Genomic DNA, 7,374 nt, shown 5'->3' on the forward strand with positions numbered 1-7,374 from the left:
AACACGGTTTTATAGATACTAGCGCCCTCTGCCGGAGAGACGACAAACTAAACACCTTTTTATAGACACTAGCGCCCTCTGCCGGAGAGACGACAAACTGAACACGGTTTTATAGATACTAGCGCCCTCTGCCGGCCAGTTACCGAACTTAACACGGTTTAATAGACACTAGCGCCCTCTGCCGGCCAGAAGACAAACCAAACACAGTTTTATAGACACTAGCGCCCTCTGCCGGAGAGACGACAAACTAAACACCTTTTTATAGACACTAGCGCCCTCTGCCGGCCAGTCACCGAACTTAACACGGTTTAATAGACACTAGCGCCCTCTGCCGGCCAGAAGACAAACTAAACACAGTTTTATAGACACTAGCGCCCTCTGCCGGAGAGACGACAAACTGAACACGGTTTTATAGATACTAGCGCCCTCTGCCGGCCAGTCACCAAACTTAGGTAATTTCGTAATACTTTGTTTTTCATAATTATTACTATTTTCATAAAACTTTTATATAATACACCTCGTACGTTCATACATCGAGCGGCCATCTAATTTCATAATACTTTTTTTCCTTATTGTTAATATTTTCATAACACTTTTATGTCATACACCTCGGACGGCTTTTAAATACAAAACATCTCCACTCAATTTTCACAAATCATCTTTCTCGACAAATTGCTATATCGAGCGGAATTTAATTTCATAATACTTGTTTTTCATTATTATTTCTATTTTCATACAACTTTTATATAATACACCTCGTACGTTCATACATCGAGCGGCGATCTAATTTCATAATACTTTTTTTCCTTATTGTTAATATTTTCATAACACTTTTATGTGATAGATACACCTCGGACGGCTTTTAAATACAAAACATCTCCACTCAATTTTCACAAATCATCTTTTTCGACAAATTGCTATATCGAGCGGAATTTAATTTCATAATACTTGTTTTTCATTATTATTTCTATTTTCATACAACTTTTATATAATACACCTCGTACGTTCATACATCGAGCGGCGATCTAAATTCATAATACTTTTTTTCCTTATTGTTAATATTTGCATAACACTTTTATGTCATACACCTCGGACGGCTTTTAAATACAAAACATCTCCACTCAATTTTCACAAATCATCTTTCTCGACAAATTGCTATATCGAGCGGAATTTAATTTCATAATACTTGTTTTTTATTATTATTTCTATTTTCATACAACTTTTATATAATACACCTCGTACGTTCATACATCGAGCGGCGATCTAATTTCATAATACTTTTTTTCCTTATGGTTAATATTTTCATAACACTTTTATGTCATACACCTCGGACGACTTCTACATACAAAACATCTCCATTCAACTTCACAAATCATCTTTCTCGACAAGTTCCTATATCGAGCGGAATTTAATTTCATAATACTTGTTTTTTATTATTATTTCTATTTTCATACAACTTTTATATAATACACCTCGTACGTTCATACATCGAGCGGCCATCTAATTTCATAATACTTTTTTTCCTTATTGTTAATATTTTCATAACACTTTTATGTGATAGATACACCTCGGACGGCTTTTAAATACAAAACATCTCCACTCAATTTTCACAAATCATCTTTTTCGACAAATTGCTATATCGAGCGGAATTTAATTTCATAATACTTGTTTTTCATTATTATTTCTATTTTCATACAACTTTTATATAATACACCTCGTACGTTCATACATCGAGCGGCGATCTAAATTCATAATACTTTTTTTCCTTATTGTTAATATTTGCATAACACTTTTATGTCATACACCTCGGACGGCTTTTAAATACAAAACATCTCCACTCAATTTTCACAAATCATCTTTCTCGACAAATTGCTATATCGAGCGGAATTTAATTTCATAATACTTGTTTTTTATTATTATTTCTATTTTCATACAACTTTTATATAATACACCTCGTACGTTCATACATCGAGCGGCGATCTAATTTCATAATACTTTTTTTCCTTATGGTTAATATTTTCATAACACTTTTATGTCATACACCTCGGACGACTTCTACATACAAAATATCTCCATTCAACTTCACAAATCATCTTTCTCGACAAGTTCCTATATCGAGCGGAATTTAATTTCATAATACTTGTTTTTTATTATTATTTCTATTTTCATACAACTTTTATATAATACACCTCGTACGTTCATACATCGAGCGGCCATCTAATTTCATAATACTTTTTTTCCTTATTGTTAATATTTTCATAACACTTTTATGTGATAGATACACCTCGGACGGCTTTTAAATACAAAACATCTCCACTCAATTTTCACAAATCATCTTTTTCGACAAATTGCTATATCGAGCGGAATTTAATTTCATAATACTTGTTTTTCATTATTATTTCTATTTTCATACAACTTTTATATAATACACCTCGTACGTTCATACATCGAGCGGCGATCTAAATTCATAATACTTTTTTTCCTTATTGTTAATATTTGCATAACACTTTTATGTCATACACCTCGGACGGCTTTTAAATACAAAACATCTCCACTCAATTTTCACAAATCATCTTTCTCGACAAATTGCTATATCGAGCGGAATTTAATTTCATAATACTTGTTTTTTATTATTATTTCTATTTTCATACAACTTTTATATAATACACCTCGTACGTTCATACATCGAGCGGCGATCTAATTTCATAATACTTTTTTTCCTTATGGTTAATATTTTCATAACACTTTTATGTCATACACCTCGGACGACTTCTACATACAAAATATCTCCATTCAACTTCACAAATCATCTTTCTCGACAAGTTCCTATATCGAGCGGAATTTAATTTCATAATACTTGTTTTTCATTATTATTTCTATTTTCATACAACTTTTATATAATACACCTCGTACGTTCATACATCGAGCGGCGATCTAATTTCATAATACTTTTTTTCCTTATTGTTAATATTTTCATAACACTTTTATGTGATAGATACACCTCGGACGGCTTCTAAATACGAAAAAATGTAATTTCATAATACTTCTTTTTAATATTCACAATACATCTTTTATATATTTTCACTATACATCTTTATTAATGTTAATGTAGAAGGCGTACCGTTGTACAGCGCACATATATGTGTGGTGTATCGAAGTTGACGTCTCGTTAAATTTTAATAAACTCGTTATAATTTACGTAAAGACGTTGTTTCGGTCATTCCACATCGGTGGATTATATAGTTTTCTGAAAGGGTCCCCGTTCTCCTCCAATATATTAACGTATATTGCTAGCGGTTCCCTTTTTAGATATTATATCAATTTATCCACAAATTAAATATCTATTGCGAGATCGCGAATTTAGCTAGCGTTCTATCGTGAGCGATTCATAATGCGATCGTCTATGAAAAATATATATTATATTACACTTTTATATATATAATACACAATATTTGCGATAACTCTCATTATTCCGTGCGAGAATAAAAATTTCGTTCATTATTACCTAATGTATAAACCATGTCGCTTACAATCTAGCGAAGGGTAGAGATAATGTCGAAATTGTAGCCCGGTCGACGTAATCATCTAATTTTTCTCATTTCGATTAAATTTAGATAGATTTATAGTCGATTCGGTGAAATTTTATAAAATAAGAAAAAATATAAATAAAGCGTGGCGCTGAAAATTATATATTTTCAATAATAAGCGCAGCAAACACGCAAAAGAAAAAGTAAATAATAATGTGTTTATACACGAATATAGATGATTATTATATTATGTATAAATATAAAGTATATATGTAATATAAAAAACATCATCATAATTTATCCTCTTTTGGATATTGTTATTAAAACTTTTTCGATAATAGTTTTTTATTATAAAATATATATATATATATATAATAATAATAATAATAATATATATTATATATATTATAAAACACAGTTCCCTGGTTGATCCTGCCAGTAGTCATATGCTTGTCTCAAAGATTAAGCCATGCATGTCTCAGTACAAGCCAAATTAAGGTGAAACCGCGAAAGGCTCATTAAATCAGTTATGGTTCCTTAGATCGTACCCACATTTACTTGGATAACTGTGGTAATTCTAGAGCTAATACATGCAAACAGAGTTCCGACCGGAGACGGAAGGAGCGCTTTTATTAGATCAAAACCAATCGGTGGCGGGCTTGCTCGTCATCGTACAATTTGGTGACTCTGAATAACTTTTCGCTGATCGCACGGTCTCGCACCGGCGACGCATCTTTCAAATGTCTGCCTTATCAACTGTCGATGGTAGGTTCTGCGCCTACCATGGTTGTAACGGGTAACGGGGAATCAGGGTTCGATTCCGGAGAGGGAGCCTGAGAAACGGCTACCACATCCAAGGAAGGCAGCAGGCGCGCAAATTACCCACTCCCGGCACGGGGAGGTAGTGACGAAAAATAACGATACGGGACTCATCCGAGGCCCCGTAATCGGAATGAGTACACTCTAAACCCTTTAACGAGGATCAATTGGAGGGCAAGTCTGGTGCCAGCAGCCGCGGTAATTCCAGCTCCAATAGCGTATATTAAAGTTGTTGCGGTTAAAAAGCTCGTAGTCGAATCTGTGTCCCACGCCGCTGGTTCATCGTACGCGGTGTTAACTGGCGTGTCGTGGGACGTCCTGCCGGTGGGCTTAGCTCGCAAGGGCGGCCCAACTCAATCCCGCCGCGGTGCTCTTGACTGAGTGTCGAGGTGGGCCGGCACGTTTACTTTGAACAAATTAGAGTGCTTAAAGCAGGCCAAAATTTTGCCTGAATACTGTGTGCATGGAATAATGGAATAGGACCTCGGTTCTATTTTGTTGGTTTTCGGAACCCCGAGGTAATGATTAATAGGAACGGATGGGGGCATTCGTATTGCGACGTTAGAGGTGAAATTCTTGGATCGTCGCAAGACGGACAGAAGCGAAAGCATTTGCCAAAAACGCTTTCATTGATCAAGAACGAAAGTTAGAGGTTCGAAGGCGATCAGATACCGCCCTAGTTCTAACCATAAACGATGCCAGCTAGCGATCCGCCGACGTTCCTCCGATGACTCGGCGGGCAGCTTCCGGGAAACCAAAGCTTTTGGGTTCCGGGGGAAGTATGGTTGCAAAGCTGAAACTTAAAGGAATTGACGGAAGGGCACCACCAGGAGTGGAGCCTGCGGCTTAATTTGACTCAACACGGGAAACCTCACCAGGCCCGGACACCGGAAGGATTGACAGATTGAGAGCTCTTTCTTGATTCGGTGGGTGGTGGTGCATGGCCGTTCTTAGTTGGTGGAGCGATTTGTCTGGTTAATTCCGATAACGAACGAGACTCTAGCCTGCTAACTAGGCGTATTTCGACATCCCAAAGGCCCGTCGGTATTGAGTTTCGGCTCTTGCCGTTCGCGGTTTTTACTGTCGGCGTACAAATAATTCTTCTTAGAGGGACAGGCGGCTTCTAGCCGCACGAGATTGAGCAATAACAGGTCTGTGATGCCCTTAGATGTTCTGGGCCGCACGCGCGCTACACTGAAGGAATCAGCGTGTCCTCCCTGGCCGAGCGGCCCGGGTAACCCGCTGAACCTCCTTCGTGCTAGGGATTGGGGCTTGCAATTGTTCCCCATGAACGAGGAATTCCCAGTAAGCGCGAGTCATAAGCTCGCGTTGATTACGTCCCTGCCCTTTGTACACACCGCCCGTCGCTACTACCGATTGAATGATTTAGTGAGGTCTTCGGACTGAGCGCGGTGGCGTTTCGGCGTCGCCGATGCTTCGGAAAGATGACCAAACTTGATCATTTAGAGGAAGTAAAAGTCGTAACAAGGTTTCCGTAGGTGAACCTGCGGAAGGATCATTACAGAGTATTTGTTCGTTTTTAAACAAAAAAAAAAAAAACGAAATCAAGTCTGTATTAATTGTAAAAGAGAATTTTCTTCTACAAAATTATCGAACTCTTCAAAAGAAATTTATATATGTTATAAATTATATATATATATATATATATATATATATATAGATGTATATATATTGAAATCTTTTTTTAATTTTTATTTTTACAAAATTCGAACAAGTTTCGAATAAAATTAAAAAAAAAAAGATAAATATAATTCATACGTCTATAAAAATATATTTACATATATAAATTTTTCCAATAAAAATATAACGAAAAATTTTTATCATAGTTTATAGAAGGCGTCGACGACGATGACGACACAACAATAACAACATATGTATTATTATATATTATAACGATTGACGGAACGATCATTAACAAAATTTCTTGTTAACTAAAAACGTTCTGATAAAGAATCGTTATTATAATAAACGAAAAATATATAGTTTATTGAAACGTCGTCTGTTGTCGTGTGTGTGTCTATATTTTTATGGATAAATTTTATTTCGTTTATTATATTATTACCTAAGTTTTTTATCGTTTGAAGGTAATACAAGAAAATATCGACAAGATTATATGTGATGATTATGTTATTGAGACATTTTCATCCGGGTACCTAAACGAAATTTAAGCACATGTCGATTCTATCGATATGTATAAAAATTCGTTTTAGAAATAATATTTTATGTATTATTTCGAAGGTGTTCGAAGATTTACGCCCGACCGTCGAAATTTGTATAAAACTTTCAAGATAAAAAAAAAACTGTAATAATATAAAGAGGAGGAATATATCGTGCGAGATATCTGTCTATGCGCGCCTCGTTTGTAATAAAACATGTGCAGCGGTTAAAATTTATCAGATATATCAAAGTACGATATTATAATTTCTCTAAAAGTTTCGAATAATTACCATTTATTATAATATATATATATATATATATATATATATATATATATAAAAAATGTCGTTATATAAATTTTCTATACGCGTATAAGATATTATAATAATATTATTAATTTAATAATAATCAAATATTAAAAATACGACGAATAGAATATGAGAAAACGACATAATAATAAAATGATTACCCTGAACGGTGAATCACTTGGCTCGTGGGTCGATGAAGAACGCAGCTAATTGCGCGTCAACTTGTGAACTGCAGGACACATGAACATCGACATTTCGAACGCACATTGCGGTCCTCGGATACTCGTTCCCGGACCACTCCTGACTGAGGGTCGTATCAATTTAAAAGACTGCTTAGAATTTAAAATTTTTCTATTTATTAAAGAAAAATAATGCCTAAGCGTGTTGGATGTGAAACAATAACGCACACTAATTAAGAAAAAACACATGCACATACAAACTTGTGCGTATTTTTTTTTGTATTTGTGCGGCATCCTAAAGTGCGAAAAGCAGCGTAAATTTTTATAGAAAAAGTTACGCAATTTTTGAACACAACCCGCTAT

The 7,374-nt window shown here is 35.2% G+C and overlaps 2 non-coding genes across 2 annotated transcripts; both read left to right on the top strand.

Moving 5' to 3' along the window:
* Positions 1-3,946: 3,946 nt before the first annotated feature.
* Positions 3,947-5,868, top strand: LOC130903211 (small subunit ribosomal RNA). Its single transcript, XR_009060616.1, has one exon. It is a non-coding gene; the product is annotated as a small subunit ribosomal RNA (ribosomal RNA).
* Positions 5,869-6,990: 1,122 nt separating this feature from the next.
* LOC130903208 (5.8S ribosomal RNA) lies at positions 6,991-7,146 on the top strand. The gene has a single exon (XR_009060614.1). It is a non-coding gene; the product is annotated as a 5.8S ribosomal RNA (ribosomal RNA).
* Positions 7,147-7,374: the final 228 nt, after the last annotated feature.

The sequence above is a fragment of the Diorhabda carinulata genome, unplaced genomic scaffold, assembly GCF_026250575.1.
Source record: "Diorhabda carinulata isolate Delta unplaced genomic scaffold, icDioCari1.1 Dcau_16, whole genome shotgun sequence".
Taxonomy (NCBI): domain Eukaryota; kingdom Metazoa; phylum Arthropoda; class Insecta; order Coleoptera; family Chrysomelidae; genus Diorhabda; species Diorhabda carinulata.